The sequence below is a fragment of the Chrysoperla carnea genome, chromosome 1 (genome assembly GCF_905475395.1).
Source record: "Chrysoperla carnea chromosome 1, inChrCarn1.1, whole genome shotgun sequence".
NCBI lineage: Eukaryota > Metazoa > Arthropoda > Insecta > Neuroptera > Chrysopidae > Chrysoperla > Chrysoperla carnea.
The window spans coordinates 3,693,619-3,713,515 of NC_058337.1; the positions used below are offsets into that span (position 1 = coordinate 3,693,619).

General features: G+C 28.2%; 1 protein-coding gene across 2 annotated transcripts in view; it reads right to left on the bottom strand.

Moving 5' to 3' along the window:
* The window catches only part of LOC123290576 (protein FAM107B), a 135,267-nt gene that overhangs the window by 6,877 nt on the left and 108,493 nt on the right, over positions 1–19,897 (bottom strand). The gene's annotated exons all lie outside the window — the stretch shown is intronic.

Here is a 19,897-nt window from a genome sequence, read left to right on the forward strand (position 1 = left end):
AAATAATTAAGGCCGTTATTGCAATAATTTGGAATTTCTCGAGAAAAAGATAACAAATGGCATTTGGATTAGTGTAGCATTACTTTAAGAAAAATGATACTTGAATCATTATAGTTTTATCATCGTTAATTAAGACCACGTACCTACAGTTATTATAACACTGTCAAAAAAGGTGGTTACATATTTAATTTTTTTTTTTAAATTAACGACCATTAAAAGTCAAGTCAAGTTTTACCCAATTATTTTGGTCCTATGGCTTATTTTTTGAGTTTTTCTAACAATAAAATAAAGTAATCGACATACTTCGATTGCCTAGGTTACAATTGATTGATCATTTAATTATTATATATCTCCAATATAAGAAGGTAGAATTCTGGTCTAAAAATTTCGTAAAAATTAACAGTATTTTGGCATAACACGAACCAATAACATGAGTCTATACCCACGTGTTATTTGAAAAACGTCGAGGCTTTGTTTTGACGGATTATTATGCATTGAATACTTTTAAAACCTCGATTATATTTTAAAACAATAGAAAATCGTGACTTAGTAAGCAAATGTTTTACAGTATTGTCTGTCATTGCCATTATGGGGGGAAACGCAGATGAGAATGATTAACTCTTCAACAATAATAATTACTTAGACATTTAAAAATGGTGAATTTTGAAAATTTAATTAGCAGGAATTTATTTTGATTTTACTCCCACCATAAACGATGTTACAAATTGTTGGCAAACTAATTATAATTAATTAATTAGTAATAAATTATGCAACAATAATGTAAAATATCAAACTTTAAATCTGTCTGTGACGGTGCATACTGAATTGAAAAGTTTACTCTGTCGGTGACTGTACTTTATTTTTTTCAACTTTGTTATTTATTTTTTTGCAACTGTTAGTTCTAAAAATTGTCACCAGTCACCCGAACAGAGCTCAATGCAATTTGATTTAAAATCAACCTCTTTAAATTTTAAGCGTCATGAGGAAAACATCTTGGAATAATTAATTTAAATTATTTATTCCAAGATGGATACTTTTTTTTTAACACACCTTTAGTGTGTGGCAATAATTAAATTATTTAATTTTTATAATTTATTTAATTAATTCTTTCAAGAATTTATATTTTTTGAATACGACAGTTTATACATATATTTTTGTTAAATGTCGTTTATTGAAAACACGCAATTATACAGAATGTAAAAGAGACATTCTGTAATAATTTAAAAATTGTGTAACTTTATATTATTTTCCTTTGTATGTTTTTTGTGGCGTTTAGAATTTTATTTGTGAGCACAATTCCTTATAAAATGTAATTTTATGGAATTGTATTCACTGTGATCACAAACTACATACAGGTAACATTTTATTATATATTTAGATATGTTAATTTTTTTCTAAATTTATATCAAAAGATGTTTTTCAAAAACTTTGTATTTTGGCTTTAAATTCAACATGTGAAATTTCATGTAAGTTTCAAGTTCAATTACGTTATGTAAAACATTTTATATTTTTTTTGAATTAATGAAATAAACAAACTTTATATTTTTTTTATTTTAAACGTAGACTTTTTATTTGTATTGTTAATACTTTCTGGGGGGTAATCGCCTTCGGCGTTATCTTTGGGCCTAGCACGCAGTTTGATCTGTTTCGGTTTTATTTTGAGACCGGGATGTTTCCCTTTAGTGACACTCTTTAATATTTCTTTTTTTTTGATTTGGTAAATATTAATCCGAGTGTTCTGGGGGTTGCGAGGAATTTTGGCTGAGGCTTACTTCTTGTTCTCGACGCAAGTCGAGAAACAATTAAGTATTTAAATTTAGGGAAGAGAAAAAATACGCTTCTTTTTTTTTTCAATTTTCTCACCAAAACATTAATTCCCGCAACACTTGGTAGCAGAGCTCCGCGATCTACAATTCCCGCAACACTTGGTAGCGAGAGCGTTAACTACCAATTTCGTTTACACTTGGTAGCGAGCGTATCACTTTGTTATCAGAGCTTCGAGATCTACGATTTTCGTACATTTAGTAGTGAGCGTAACACTTTTTAGTTTTTGCGTATATCTGCTTACATTACTTTAAAAAAATCTACGTTTAATTTTCTCTAAATTTTTTTTTGACTAGTAAAGTTTTCTTGTATGTATTTTGTGGAATCACGTAAGTTGAATATTTTCGTATATAAATTAAATTTTGAAAATTAAAAATAATTTTTTACGTAATATTGGATATTAATTAAAATAATATCTAATATTTTTTTTTGGTATTTGTTCAAGGAATTGACATTATAAATCCAATTATATAACATTGACTAGTTTGAATTAATTAGATCTTGTTTTTGTCTTTTTACACATTTTATGTAATCTTAAAATATATTTCTATTTTGATTACTTTTATTGGTAACGTGTTTACGTTGTAAATCCAAATTTTATTTCATAGTTTTTTTTTGTATGTTTCTTTATTGGCTATTTTTTAAATTAAAAAAGAAAAACTTTTTTTTTATTTACATGAATATTTATTTTGAAACAAGTTCATATTTCATCAAAATTAATTCAAACGTTTGTAATTTTTACTTTGTTGAACTTTACTAATTTCTTTTTTTGTTTTCGTTTCGTTAATTTTTTTTTGAGGAAATCAAATAAAAGGGAAAAATGTCGTCTGACGACGAAGATTTTCGTGGTTTTCCAAAACCTGTTAAAGACGAAAAATACAACAACAAAAGAATACAAACGGATTTTAATGTCGTTGACAAAGATGTTCAAGTATCAGTTCAACAAAAGGATGAGACAATTCAATGTTTAATTGATCCGGTACCATCAACGTCGTATGATACGCAAGCAACAAAATATATTCATGTGGATCATTTAACACACATTATTTCATCACTAAATACCAAGATAAGTAAAGAGAAATCTCAAGATTTTAAATTTAGATTTGAATCTCTTACAAATAACATTAAAATTTTAGATTTATTTGATACAAGTTCAATTATTAATTTTATTATTGAAACCAATAGTGTTGTTTCATTAAGTTTAGTTGATGAAAATTCTCTTATTAAATTTTTAATTACAAAATGTAATTCAAATGCAAAACACTTTTGGTCAAAGCAAATTTCAAATAATAAAACTTGGACTTATATTTCAAATATTTTATTATCTGAGTATATATCTCCTGCACAATTGCAAATTGCAATTGATAGATACATTAGAAGAAGACAACTTCCAAATGAAAAGTTTTCTGATTTCGTAACTGATATTTTGAAATACTCGCAAATACTGATGCCTAAAGAGGACATTAAAATAGTTATTCAAATTATATTTGCCCATGTTAATCAGAAAACCTTTAATTTGATTAAATTGCTTCCAATTCCTGAAACTTTAGTTTCCTTAAATTCTTTTGTAAGAAATTTACAAGAAATAATAACAAGAGAAAATGCATTTAATAAATTTAACTTGTATCAAAATAGAAGACAAAATAGTGTTAATGATCAAAATTCTAGTTTGGTTAATTTTGAACAAAATGTTCAAAATGTTAAGGATCTTAAGCCTGAAACTACAGGTCAAAATGATAAAAAAGCTTCTGTTCAGATAGCAAAATCAAATTTAAATAAAAGTAAATCTATATTTTGTGTTTATTGCAAACGAACAGGACACAAAATTCAACAATGTGTTAAATTAGCCAATAGAGACACAACAAGTTCAAAAAACTTGAACCATGCCACACATTAAATTCTTCAATAAATGCATCATCGATGCCCTTAATTTATGTTTCTGTGAACAATATTAAAATATTATCTCTTTTAGATTCGGGATCAACTATAAATGTGATTTCTAGAAAAATGTTTAGTAAATTAAAAATTAAGAAAGTTATTTATGAAGATGAAAAAATTACTGTTACATTACCGGGATCAAATTATGTAACTATGAAGAAGAAGGTTACGTTACACGTCAAGATTAGTAATTTCAGCTGGAATTTAGAATTTTACTTAATGGAAAAATCCATTTTTGATATGATTATTGGAGCACCGTCTCTCAACAAATGTGGTATGATTTTAGATATTAGTAATAACAAAGTATTTTTTAATTCATTTGGAAATATTGAAATTCCTTTTGAAAAAAATTGCACACAATTTTTCGTTAATATTATTTGTGAATTACCACTAAATTTGTCAGAAAAGGATAAAGAATTTATGGATTCATTATATAAAAAGTATAAGTCAGTATTTTCTGAAATTCCTGGCCGAGCAAAAAATTATGAATATCATATTAAACTTAAAGATGATACACCAGTTTATAAAACTGCATATTTTTTACCAAAAGATAAATCTTTACTCTTAAAGCAACATTTGGATGAGCTTTTGAAATTAAATATTATAGTTCCTAGCCAGTCTAGTTATGCATCTCCTGTGTTTTTTGTTAAAAAACAGGATGGTTTTCGCATGGTAGCTGACTATAGGTTCGTTAATAAAAAAATTGTGTTTGATCCGATTTCAAATGTATCGATCAATCACGTATTTTCTAGTCTAGGAGGCGCAAAAGTGTTTTCTACCTTGGATATGTCAAAGAGCTACTACCAGTGTAGCTTGAGTAAAGAGAGCAGAGATATTACTGCTATTAATACGCAATGGGGACAATTTTCTTTTGTTTGTTGTCCGTTTGGACTTAATATTAGTTCCCAATGCTTATATCGTTTTCTAATTAAAGAATTTAACGATTTGTTGAATGTGTGTATCTTAATTTATTACGATGATATTATAGTTTTTTCAAGCTCGATTGATGATCATAAAATTCATTTAAACCAGGTATTAAGTAGATTTAAAAAACTTAATTTAACTTTAAATCCAAATAAAAATAAATTTTTTATGGCACGTCTAAAAATTCTTGGCCATATTATATCATCAGAAGGTAGACGTCCTAATCCTGACAAAATTAGTGCTATTTGTGACATGCCAATTCCAAAAAATATAAAGGAGTTGCAAAAATTTATCGGAATGGCAGCGTTTTTTGCTCGCTATATTGAGCATTTTAGTTCTATTGTTGCACCGTTGAATGAATTAAAAAAGAAAAATGTTCAATTTAAAATAACTGATGTACATGTCGAGGCTATTTCTAAATTAAAAAAAGCTTTAACGTCTGCACCAATTTTGAAATTTCCTATTTTTGACGATAAATATCCCTTTGTTGTGAGAACGGATGCGTCATCTGTTGGCCTAGGAGCCGTTTTATTACAAAATATTAATGGGAATTTACACCCAATTGAATATTGTTCTAGAAAATTAAATCCCGCTGAAATGAGATATTCCGCGTATGAGTTAGAGCTTTTAGCTGTAATTTTTTCATTAAATACTTTTAGTGACTACCTTGTCGATAGACATTTTTTCTTAGAAACCGATAACAATGCTTTAGTGTATCTTTTTAATTCACCACAAAAATTTAACAAACTTTCGAGATGGATTTTGACACTGTCAAAATTCAATTTTACACCGAAACATATTAAGGGCATAGATAATACTGCAGCAGATTGTTTATCTAGATTGTTTTCGAATGGTAATTTCTCTACAAATAATTTTTTATTAAAAAATGATAATGGTAGTAATTATTCGGGTGAAGATCCATCTTTAGTTGACAATAATAATTTGGTCAAGGATGAATCTTTACAAAACGACCCGGTTTTTCTATTAAATACTTTAGTTACTGAACCTCAGGGTTTTCTTTCAATTAAGCTTGCACAAGAGAATTGTAATCAGTGTAAATTCATAATGGATCAATTAAAAAATGGCCATAATGTTAATAACTTTTCACTTAAAGACGGTCTTTTGCTGCGCGAAGTTGGACGGAATAAATTGAAACGAATAGTTCTACCAGATTCAATGCTTGAATATGTCATTAAATATTATCATAATTCTTTATATGGTCAGCATGGTGCTGTAACTAAAACGTATAGAGAAATTGCCAAGAGATTTTATCATAATTTATTATATAAAAAAGTTGTAGAATTTATTAAAAATTGTACAGTTTGTCAACAATTTAAACCTTATAATAAAAATACAAATGTGCACACAAAGTCAACGGTTCCCACTGGTATTTGGGATAAACTTTACATAGACTTTATCGGTCCTTTAATTCCATCTTTGGATGGTGGAATGAAATATATTTTAGTAATTCTTGATTCATTTAGTAAATTTGCTATTACATACTCTACACGCAGGGCTACTGCGGAAGTGGTTATTAAATTTCTTCATAAAACTTTTATGCAATTTGGTTACCCTGCATGTGTTGTTAGTGATAATGCCAAATGTTTTGTGGCCCAAAAATACAAAAATTTTTTATTCAATCATGGTGTTAGAGCAGCTTATATTTCAAGCTATCACGCATGTGCTAATATGTCAGAGAGATTAAATAGAAATTTAAAAATTAATATGGCGTGTATTATAAAGCAATATGCCTTGGAGCATAAAGCTTGGACTAAAGTTTTACCATATTTTACTTTTCAATATAACAATAGTTATCATACTTCTATTGGAACTTCTCCAGTCGAAATTTTTTTTAAACGACGTTTAAATAACACCTTGGATTTAGGGCTAGAAACTTATAATTATTTTACGGCAGATAAACCACCAACACATGAAGAGGTTAAACAAGCATTAGTTAAAATGAATCAAATTATAAATAAACGTAAAGGTAATACTGTAGATGTTAAATACAGGGTGGATCAGATAGTCTGTGTGAAGCTTCCTAAGTATCGTGCGACCTTTGATACTGACAGTAAATTTCAACCTAGATATTCAGGTCCAAAAAGAATTTTACGTTTTACTGGACCAGTGTCGGTCGAGCTTTTTGACGAGAATGATAATACTTTATCTCGTGTGCATGTTAGTCATCTGAAGCCTTATCAACCACAAATAGTGCAAAATTAATTTTTTTTTTCTTCTCTCTCCGCCTTATTCTCTTTTTCTTTATTCTTCGAATTTTTTTAGGGCGGGGGAGTGTTACAAATTGTTGGCAAACTAATTATAATTAATTAATTAGTAATAAATTATGCAACAATAATGTAAAATATCAAACTTTAAATCTGTCTGTGACGGTGCATACTGAATTGAAAAGTTTACTCTGTCGGTGACTGTACTTTATTTTTTTCAACTTTGTTATTTATTTTTTTGCAACTGTTAGTTCTAAAAATTGTCACCAGTCACCCGAACAGAGCTCAATGCAATTTGATTTAAAATCAACCTCTTTAAATTTTAAGCGTCATGAGGAAAACATCTTGGAATAATTAATTTAAATTATTTATTCCAAGATGGATACTTTTTTTTTAACACACCTTTAGTGTGTGGCAATAATTAAATTATTTAATTTTTATAATTTATTTAATTAATTCTTTCAAGAATTTATATTTTTTGAATACGACAGTTTATACATATATTTTTGTTAAATGTCGTTTATTGAAAACACGCAATTATACAGAATGTAAAAGAGACATTCTGTAATAATTTAAAAATTGTGTAACTTTATATTATTTTCCTTTGTATGTTTTTTGTGGCGTTTAGAATTTTATTTGTGAGCACAATTCCTTATAAAATGTAATTTTATGGAATTGTATTCACTGTGATCACAAACTACATACAGGTAACATTTTATTATATATTTAGATATGTTAATTTTTTTCTAAATTTATATCAAAAGATGTTTTTCAAAAACTTTGTATTTTGGCTTTAAATTCAACATGTGAAATTTCATGTAAGTTTCAAGTTCAATTACGTTATGTAAAACATTTTATATTTTTTTTGAATTAATGAAATAAACAAACTTTATATTTTTTTTATTTTAAACGTAGACTTTTTATTTGTATTGTTAATACTTTCTGGGGGGTAATCGCCTTCGGCGTTATCTTTGGGCCTAGCACGCAGTTTGATCTGTTTCGGTTTTATTTTGAGACCGGGATGTTTCCCTTTAGTGACACTCTTTAATATTTCTTTTTTTTTGATTTGGTAAATATTAATCCGAGTGTTCTGGGGGTTGCGAGGAATTTTGGCTGAGGCTTACTTCTTGTTCTCGACGCAAGTCGAGAAACAATTAAGTATTTAAATTTAGGGAAGAGAAAAAATACGCTTCTTTTTTTTTTCAATTTCCTCACCAAAACATTAATTCCCGCAACAACGACATAACAATGCCTCAATGGCGTCTGGTTAATTTGACAACAACACTTTAAGGATGTATGAGCATGACAACAATGTTTGATTTAAAGGCTCAAAATTTGTTTATAGGTAGACTTTTACTCAAAGAATATGTGGTTAAAATTTCAGCTTAGGTATCGGTGCAAATTTTTAAGAAAAAAGTCATTGAAAATCGATATAAAATACATTGGCTCTTATGGAGGAATCTCAAAAAACGACATATTTTGGAAGTTTTTGATAATTTTCATTTGGAATGAATGAAAACAAATTTAAAAAAAACTTTTTAATAGAAAGTAAACATATTAGCAATGACATAGAAAAGAAAAAAACTAAGTGTCTCCGTCCATATAAAGGATGTAAGAGCAGGGTAGATTAAGGGTTGAAATTATTTTTATCTTATTTTCAACTTTGATGATGAATTTTGTTACAACTTCATGAATGTAGACGAAAAATAAGAATAAAATTTTTCGATATGTGTCTTGGTTTTCGAAATATGGAAAGCTAAATAATTAAACAAAATTTTCAATTTTCGATATTTTGAAAATTACGCCAGGTATTGAAAAATTTTATTCTTACTTTTGGTCTTATATCGTCAAGTTATAATATAATTTATCATCAAAATTGAAAATATATATTTTTTAAATTTGTGCCCCCACTACCGTGCTCATACATCCTTAAGATGCTTGTTTGCAAATAATATGAAATACCAGACCAAGAAAATTGATAAATTCTCTTGTCTTCTCATTCAACTTGTAATGAATTTGTGTATAGTAATATTAACCGGAATTTAAATAATAATTATTAATTTCAAACTTCATTTCCATTTTAGATGTTGGAAATATTTATAAGCAAGCAAATGTATTTAATTCCTTCATTCGATATATAAATGCAAAAGTACACCGATATCAAAAAGTTGATAGTAATTCGAGAAACATTTTCCACAAAACTATTATGTAGTCCCATTTAGTACTTTTCGGTTAGAAAAAAGGGATAGAAATTCTGGAAACGATGAAATTAATGAAGTTTTTTTTTGTAATACTCACTTCGAAAGTTCCTATTTTCGAGCGTTGTATAGCGTACGGGAAAACTCATCAGGAAACCTTAATTGTTACACTAGTTGTATATACTACTAGTTTAGATACTATTATACAGATTCACTTCGTTAGCAAATTTCACTTCTTAGTGATCGAAAAAGAATGGTTGATTCCAGTTTTCGAGTCATCTCATGGCAGCAAAATTTTCCTTCTCGTTGTAGCATCTACTGCACTGCCCGTACTATATGACTAGGTTCAAGTATTCAAACCAGTTTTCTGCAGGTAATAGAAGGGAGACTCTATTTCTTGGTTGATTTTTATTATAATTTTGGGTAGCACTGTAAGTATATAAAGCCTACGTGAGACGAATGGCTCCAGGGAGTCTATGACATGCAAAATTGATGCATAATGTATATTTGCTGCAACAATTTTATAATCGTTTGCAGTCGACAACATTGCTTCGCTTCGGCCAATGCACTACTATATTTTGTATACATTAATATTGAAAATGTGTGGTAGAAATGCAAGATGGGGCACAGAAGTGTACAATTTTGAAAACACAACTTGAAATTACATAAAAAAGCATGTAAGAAAATTAAATAGATATTATAGGAAAATAAATGTATTCTTATTCTTAAAAAGTTTCAATTCTTTGTTAATTTTGCGCCTCTAGACATATTTGCAGACGAATTTTGCAGTTTTTAACCACATGCCGTATCATTGCCAGTGGGATTTTAGCCACTTTTTATCGAATCCATTTTTCGTGCTTCAATAATGTGTAGATTAAACGTTTTCACAGCGAAATAATAGGATATCTAGTACTTATAAACGAATTTTTTTCAATACTTAGTTTTGCTAAATACTTTTTTTGTGTAGCTTAAGGTGCTAAAAGTCGAATATTAGCTCAGTTAGTTAAGACGTAACCAATTCCGTAAGCGATATGCGTAGGGTAGCGGGCTCGATTTTCGACGACGCAACAAAATTAATTTAATTAATAGTTTTGATGGGTTGGTGTACATGGTATATGCATGAAGGAGGTGCACTCAGCCTCTGAAATTGAGGAGCTGATAAATGAAATTATCAGCGGAAAGGTATAGCCTAAGTGTGTCCTTCGTGGACAACCAATATAACCTAACCTAGCCTAAGGTGCTAAAAAAATTCGGAAAATTTGCAGGAATTTCTTTTTACAGCGTTTTCAAAATCGCATACTTCTCTGTTCACTTTTTATACATATGTTTCTTCTTATTCACATGTATGTATGTGATATGTACATATTAACATTGACACAAGTAGAAATGTCTGAATATTACAGGTGGTTTTAGTTTCTATCATATTTGATAGAAAGAAGTATTTGAATATACAATGGGTGTGAGTAAAATACAGTTTGTATTCTTTGAAACTGAACATACACTTTGATAATAGTTCCAAGTATATGTATATTAGCGAAAAGTTTACTTGGTCATTATTTTTCAATCTTCAAACTTAAAAAATAGAGGTTAATTAATTTATTTTTACCACATTTTTGAACAAATATGGACCAAATAAAACAGTATTATGCCTGCAAAATGAATGGCCGAATTATTTGTTGGCCAATTTCCACAAAAGATATGAATGGTCCCGATCCAAGTAGCAGATTTTATATGACTAATAATATTTAATAATTATTTCTAAATGAAATTAGGACACTCTATTTAGCGACCTCAGATTCTGAGCCTTGAGATGCGATAATCTATGCCTTGCCTGATTTCAGAGAACCATCCTTGATTGCGAAGTATACATAAAAAAAATATATACATCTCAATACTCATATACACTTCCTAAGAATACAATATGTACAAATAAATTTATATTAAACGTACCTGCTGTTCGAAATATTGTAACCGCAAATAAATGGCAGAAATATAGAAACCACCACAAATGACAGGCAAAGAAATGTTTGACATTAATTAATAAAAATTTCCTGATTCAACCATCTATAAGTAAATGATGAAAAAAAAGTTGTTCATAACTCAGATCCTCAATCGGCCACAAACCTTTTTGAGGTACATATTGTGACCATAGGGGATGGATTCTTAATGTTATCAAAAACAGAAATTCAAAGTTCCACAAAAATTTGCCCTTTTGAAAAACTGCCTGACAGTAATTGCAGAATTAGATAGCCTTTTTTTTATAATAAAACGTCTTTGACAATACAGCTATGACATTTAGAGAGAATGTAATTATTTTTCATATCTATCCAATTGTATACTTTGATTGATTGTTAAAGAAGACAAATTTTCTTACAAAGCAATAAAATATAATCAGCAATTTTTCAGGTAAATAAAAAAAATCTGTCTTTTACATAATATCTATTATTTTACCTATCTATCTCTACCTTTTTAATAAAACATGTAAAAATTCAAAATAAAACCTTTGTATCATTGAATATATTGACGTCATCCTTATGTAAATACGTCATACAAATAAATGAATAATCATTGGACAACATAACGTGACCATAAATTAAACGATTCAGAACATATACCTATCTAATATAATGAATAAATATTATAGAAGCTTATAAGTATAAATCTTTTAAATATATTCAGTCCTCTGTCAATACAAATATTATTAAGCCTTTAGAACCTGAACAAAGGAAATTTTTAGGAATCGTGTTGTAAATTGAAAGATGTTATAGTGAAAAAGTGGAGATATTGAGTGCCCGCCTGTCAGTTGGTGAACTTGTACTTTAAGGATCCCTTAAATTGCAGTTAATTTTTACCCGACTGCACTACGCAAATGTCTTTATCTGTGTGTTCCTATGTGACACACTAGAGACCAAATACGTGGGCCGATTTTGATGATTCTTATGTCAATCGATTTATCTTAACTTGCGAAGGTTACTAAAGTTAGGGCAATAATGAAAATTCAATAAGGCGACTAAACGATGCCATATTGTGAAAAAGAAAAAAATTAAAGTCGACGAACTATGTTAACTGTTAAGAGTTAAAAACTCGACTGCGTTAAATAAAACAAAAAATAAAAACACAACTCCAGTAGTTTACCTAACGTAACAGTCGGGACCCATTAAAATCTAGACAGCCTCAAATCTTCACAATAATGTGTTCCGACTGTTAAGATCGCTATGTAAACTATTAAACTTGCCTTTTTCTTTTCAGTTTTTATTTAACGCATTGAGGGTTTTGATTTTCTAATTATTTTTCTTTTAAAGGTATGACTACAATTGTACGCGCGAAAAACAATGTCTTGATTTGGCAGGAGCGTTCCTTACATTTTCGAACCACCTAAGTGATTAAGTGGGCGGTGTTAGCTTTACATGCAATTCACTATCGTTAAAGTAGTACCACTGCGACAGTCCATTCAAAACTTTTAATGAGGAAATAGTCTTCAAATTTTAACAGTGTGTTCAAGAAGCAATTAATGATTTATATTGCAAATTTTGGAGATTTCTAAAAATGGTACATTCGTGGAGGTACTACCTTGGAATATTTCCAGCATGAAAGCACTTGTCGACAGATTTGGTAAATTGTGTCCAAGCGTCCACGGATACAAAGTTCTAAAAAATGAGTTTTTGAGGTATGTTAGAAAAAGTTCAATGGGATGAGCCATTTCATTTTTTATCTATCAGAAGTTATTTTAGATTTTCGACATTGCACCGTTAAATTTTCAACAAGCTTCCTCAAATATGTATCAAATATAATAAAAAATATTGATAACTGCTGTGTAATCAATAAAAAAAATATCTTTATGGAAAATGTTAATTTTTATTATTAGTTATAAAATATTAATAAATTTTATTTATTAATAATTTATTCTTAGAAACAAAAGGGAACTTCTTACAATGCATAGGTAAGCTAGACCGGGTGTTTTCAGGTTAATATGTTTACCATTTATGGAAATCTATAAGGTAATTATGAGAAAAATAAACGATTGTTTTTTTATTGGTCAATTACTTATATACAATCGATATTCTAACCAATATGACTAGTTAAGGTATTGGTAATTGAATAGGGAAAGAGGAGGCCAAACAAAACCAACAGCTAAAGATGTTGCTCCGTTACAGTCTTATCTAAAATATGGATTGTATGCACGGTAAGAATGTATGAGCTTATAGTGAAATGAGGTTTTTGAGGAATTTTTGCCTAAGACTTGCGGAGGTTTCACACAATACTCAGTGTGTGATCAGTTGCTTAAAATACTTCTACTATTGTTCTCTTTTCCACAAAAGTCTTCCGGTATGGGTTGCATTAAAAATTATTGTCAAAATTTGTGATTTTTTTAAATCAAATTAAAATAAATTTATAAAATAAAAAAAAAAATGCGGATGTTTTCTTGTAACACTTTCCAAACCTTACAGATTTTCTTAAAACATAGCTAAAAACACTCTCATTTAATTACCATTCAAAAAAAATATTAATCGGTTCATGCATTTAGGAGCAACGATGCCACAGGCAGGCAGATAGGCCAGAACACATACATAGCGGTCAAACTTATAACAACATTTGGAATCTAATATGAAATGTTTTGCCGCACGAAGCGAGTGGGTATCAGCTAGTATGCCATAAAACTTTGAAAGCCCGCATCTATAAAAATTAAAACAATTTGCTTTATCATACACAACAAAATAAGAAAATAAATTAAAACATTTATAATAAGTATAAAAAAAGTTCATTAATTAAACTTAATTAATTAAAATAGTTTTAATTAATTAACATATTGATGAAATGATGACATATTTAACCCCTATATAATTAATAATAATATCAAAGAGTTTCTTTGATGAATACAATAAAAAAAAATCATTGTTTACAAAGTTGAATCGTACACAATTGTTGATTTTTATCAACAAACACTAATAAAATAAATTAAAACTAAACTTTTTGTAATCTAAAATTTGACAATTTAATTATTTCGCATCCTCAATAAAAAAGATAAAAGTTTTAATATTATAATAATAAATTCATTAACAGCCGAATAATCACAATTTATTAATAGGAACAATGCGTATATCGTGCCGAATTGTGTATCCTGTTAGGTAAAGGGACTATACCGAAAATTTAATTTATTTAAATTAACGTTATTAAGCGAATAAAATTGATTTTAATATCTGTATTTATGTAATATGCTATATTATTTTAAAGATGAAGTTTATTTTTCATACTTTGTGGTTAATCGGAGAGTCATGGACGGGGTGCACAGGGCATCCGAGGTACCCTGGACCCTAGATACCTCTGAGATTAATTCGGTCGCAATATTTGTGCTCAGCGACCCCAATATATTACGAATTTCCCGAAAACTACAGGAGACGACGGTGATACCATTTACCCTGGGCATTAGTTACCTCGGAGATCGATTTTGACGTGATATTCGCGTGCAGCGACTCCAAAAACCCCCGATTGACAAGTTTGGAATTATTGAACAAATTGAATGCCAAAAACCGCATTCAAATCCGAATTCTGAGCGCATTTTGTTAAAATTTTTCTAACTTCATTGCTTCGTTTCTGCGACTAAATTATTTAATAACCAAAATCCTTACATATTATAAATGTGAAAGTAAGTATGTTTGTTTTTTTGTGAGTTTGTTACGATTTTACGCCAAAACTAGCAAAAGGATATGAATGAACCTGTACAAGAATATAGCTCATACATCAGACTAACACATGAGCTATAATTTATAAAGATTTATTTCAAAATTTTAAAAAACTAAATTTATTTTATGACATTTCAATCTATGAATTTAATTTTGATCCAGAAATTTAAGTTTTCTGTTAAATTGTGTACGATATACAATTCATGAATACTTGTTTTGATACACTCAATGAATCAAGATATATAACATTTAAAAAATTGAGTTCTGTACATATATTTTACCTGCGTAGAACGGGTGTAAATCAAGCTAGAAATAAATAATCCACAATATGTTAAAATTCCAATTTTTAATGGTTAATAACACAAAAACCTTTTGTTAGAGTTTCTTAAAAAAAATTCTCTTATACGTGTGATATGTTACCGAGAAAGTCTAAAATGTTACCAAGAAAGTTATTTTATAAAGAATAACCTTCTAGTTTCAATATTTTGGATCCTGAAATATAAGATAATATTCGAGGTCTCCAAAAGATTACTCTCTTCAAACAGAATAACTTTTACTCGAATCATTTTTCCAAAAACGCTTCATTAGTGAAAAACTCAGAGATGAACGATTAAAACCAAACACACGGTAATACTTTGCATTCATTGGCACTGTCATACCACCATGATAAGACATTCTCTAAGCAAATTAAAAAAAGACGGTACTGTATTTAGTAAAGTCAATTGAATAAGTCAGATATTATGAATATTAATAAAAATATATTTATTATAATAATCATAATAATATTCCATGCTGCAGTTGTTAATTCCACCATATCTCCCTCTGTTCCTCATCAAATAGTCCCTCTTCCCTCAACTCCCTCATTGTATTAATGTCTATAATAAAGGTCTTTAGATAGTTCATCATCCCATATAGTAGTATATTATGCATAGAGCAAGCATAGAAGCATATCAATATTAAAAACTATAAATGAAATTAAATTAATTCTATGGGCGTTTCATCTTTTTTATATTTATTATTATTTCTATTCATTATTAATCAATCATAAAATATTAATTTTAATATTTCAATAAAATAAATTAAATAAAATGATGATTGATATTCTTATTGAAAATATAAGTTTTTATAGATTATTTTTTTTATGGTTGAATTCATTTGTCCTTTATCAGTAGTGTAGCGGAAAATTTACGAAGCGCCGCCTAGAGATCGATGTGTGGTGAACTGATTTATTAAGCGCCTCCACACATGGATAAAACATTGTGATTCAAACTAGTTTGCAACTACTTGACAAAACGAAAATGTGTCTGTAAATTCTCTAACGGTGGCAATTAGTGTCCAATTTGAATAGAATTTGGTTTGAAGAAGGGTTTTGGTATTTGAAAGATCAAGTTCGTTAACAAGAAAACTCGACAGATAAACAAGGGGTGATGGGGGGGGGTACGCAAAATATGAAATTTGTATATTTTATGATCAGTTTTAACCAAGAAATCTCTTGTAATTATTTTTCTAGACGCTAAGTTTTCGAAATAAAAATTCTTAAAAATACAATATTCGATTTTAAGAAAATTGTGTTCCTTTTTAAATCTCTGAGGGAATTCTCTCATCTAATGCAGCTCCTGCGTTACGAATTTTCTTAAATTATTTACCTTCCGATATTTCGAAAACAGAGGCAGATATCGAAAAATTGTATTCTTAGTTTTCGTCTACATTCATGAAGATATAATAAAATTCATTATCATAGTTGCAAATAAGATAAAAATAATTTCAACCCTAAATCTAGCCTGCTCGTACATCCCTTATATCATGGAGACACCAAGTTTGTAACGCTTAAAAATAATGATGCTAGGAAAAAAATTTTGGTATAGGTGTTCATAGAATCACCTAATTAATCCATTTCCGGTTGTCCGTCCGTCTGTGGACACGATAACTCAAAAAAGAAAAAAAAATATCGAGCTGAAATTTTTACAGCGTATTCAGGACGTAAAAAGTGAGGTCAAGTTCGTTCCGTAGAACCCATCTTGTAAACCGTTAGAGATAGAACAAAAGTTTAAATGTAAAAAATGTTCCTTATAAAAAAATAAAAAACTTTTATTTGAAACATTTTTTTGTAAACATCACTGTTTACCCACGAGGGCGTTAATTAGGTGCACATTTTATAGTATGTAATAATATAATTAACTCAGTGTTTGTTTTCACTTGTTTTTTTTTATTATAAAATCATCAACATCAAGTAAAATGGTTGCAAGTAAAAAACAAAAAACCTTTTATAACATGTATATGAAATATACCAAGTTTAGTCCCAAGTTTGTAACGCTTAAAAATATTAACATTGGTCAATTGGGTCTTAGGTCCGTAGGACTCATCTTGTAAACCGTTAGAAATAGAATTTATAAAATTTATAAAATCAAATTCAAACTGTGATTATATTTCTTTGTATCATAATAATTTTAATAACAGTAATTGAAAATTGAGTTTTTTTCTTTTATATTGTTTTTGATTACTTTGATTTTAGTGTAGGTATGTAATCTGGAGAAAGTCATCCCTTTTAATGAAGTGCACAAATAATTGGTTTTCTTTCTAATTGTATCAAGAAAAAAAAAATTGAATGAAGGAAAAGTTTTTAACGAACTGTGTATTTAAAATAAGAAAAATACTTTGGAATATGAATAAATAAAAATACATAAATAATACATTAATATCGATTTAGAAAATATTTCTAACGATTTGGGATTTTCCTTGACCTAAGAGAGTCCGGTTCCTAAAATAGCCCATAGTAATATCAAGTTGAGATTCGTGGTTGAAATTATTTGTTCTTTATTTTCAACTTTGATCATGAAAATACGAAATTTTTCGTTATTTGTCTTGGTTATCGAAATATCGAAAGCTAAATAATTAAACAAAATTTTCAATTTTCGATATTTTAAAAATTACTCCACATATCGAAAAATTTTAATGATAATCAATATGTTAATCATTTACAGTGGAAAAAAAAGCATTAATCATGTGAAATCTGTAAAAAAAACTTTTCGTATAAGAGATTAACTACAACATAAATGTAATAAAAAAACCGAAGAAAAACCTGATATTTGTAATAGAACATTTTATAATAGAAGCCAAAAATTCTTAATAAATAGGGTCTATGAATAGTTATTACTACACTGTATCCGAATGACTTAATGTGTTTCGGTTTAGAAGCATGTGTTTTCGGTTTATACTTATTCGGTTTTCTCACTCAAATCTCGGATAAGTATAAACTTTAATTTTTTTTTTTTAATGAATTTATTAATATGATTTTTTGCAAATCAATTAAATTAATTTGAATACGCATTTATTTTGGAATAAGTTAAATTTATTTATTCATTAGGTTAATATAATTTTCTCACTGATATTGCCTGTTTAAATTGTATGTATATATGTCGGGTCATATGGCGATGTGGTGAGCGAGTCCGACTCTTAGTACTAAGATCGTGGGTTCGAAACCCACTGAAGTAAAAAAATTTTTTTTCCCCTATGTTATTAATTTAAGTTTGTGTAACAATCCCACAGGTGTTTTAGTCACTCAAAGTTTTTCATTAGGTTTGTACAGCTTTATCACCGATAATGTCTCTTGATATTGTTTCATCATATAAGAGGTGCCGCAGCTCGGTGTTAAGCGGGTGCGACTCGTAGATCGAAGGTCTATGGTTCAAAGCTCGGGCAAATAAAAATTTTAAATTTTTTCTCTACATTTCATGTTCTGATTTATTCAAATTAATTTCATTAATTTAAATGCGTGTTAAATTTCCGCGCTTTTTTCGGGTGTGGTCAATCAAAATTATTCATTAGGTCAGTAGTGTTTCATCGTTCATAGTGGACAGTTGGTTACATTTGTGCTTTGTGTTTCACCTTCATTTGACTTCCAAACGTCAAATTTCATTTTCAAATTTGTTTCTGAGTAAGTTTTTGTTTTAATTTACATTTTTCTAATTCTTTTTTTGTACATTGTAAAATTCTATATTATATTTAATTTGTTTCACATTTTGTCCAAATACTTTTTTACACAAAACTTTTAATATTAATTAAAAAAAATTATGTTTGAATCATTTGTTTATTTTTTCCAATTGAAATCACATTCTAGAATTAGTTGTTTTATTATTAGTGATTGACTACAAGTATTTTTATTTGATTTCAAAATTTTTCGAGCTTGCGTTTATTGCCAAGAGATTCAATCTCATTTATACAAAATTTATTTATAATAAATATAACAAAATGAATATGTACTATGGTTCGATAAAATTTTTTGACGTTAGTGTTATTTTAGATGTAGAGTTTACTAATAAACACACAGTTTTAATATTAATAATTATAATTTTTATTTAAAGACGTTCATTCATCAACCTGTTTTGCTATGTGCGTTTATATGGAAACAGTATTTAAATTTGAAATAATTTTGAAATTTTTTTTGAAATTTTATTAAAATTTTTAATATTTATTAACTGATAAAAGTTTCAAGTATAGTTATCGATATAATTTTTGAGAAATATCGATTTATATTTTCCATTTAAACCTATGTTAAAGATTAATTTTTGTCACTTTTTGAATTTAAAATTTAACATTAATTACGTTTCGATTAATTTATATAATTGTTTATTTTTTCTTTCTTAAATCATTTAAACTTTTTTATCATCATAATTATTTTTATTTGTCTACTTACAAGTCTCATGAATGTACGTCCTTAAATGAATAACTAAATAGCTCTACAATCACTTGAACATTCATAATGTTAATGAAATGTTTTAATATTATTGTTTTAATCAACAGCTCCGTTACTAAATATCGATAAAATTCTATCAAAATAATAAATAAAACTAAATTTGTATTCAATTGATTTCAACACTCCGCTCAATTCAAACAGAACAGATTCCTATGGACTTTGTGAAATTTTTGATTTGATAAACCTTTGGTACAAATATCAGCCAGTTCATTTTTTGTAGGTATATAATCAATTTTTTTTTAAATTCTGATCGAATGAAATGTTATTTAAGTTCACGTACATGCGTGAACCTGTTTTGCTACGTGCGTTCATAGGGAAACAGTATGTAAATTTTAAAGAATTTTAAATTAATAG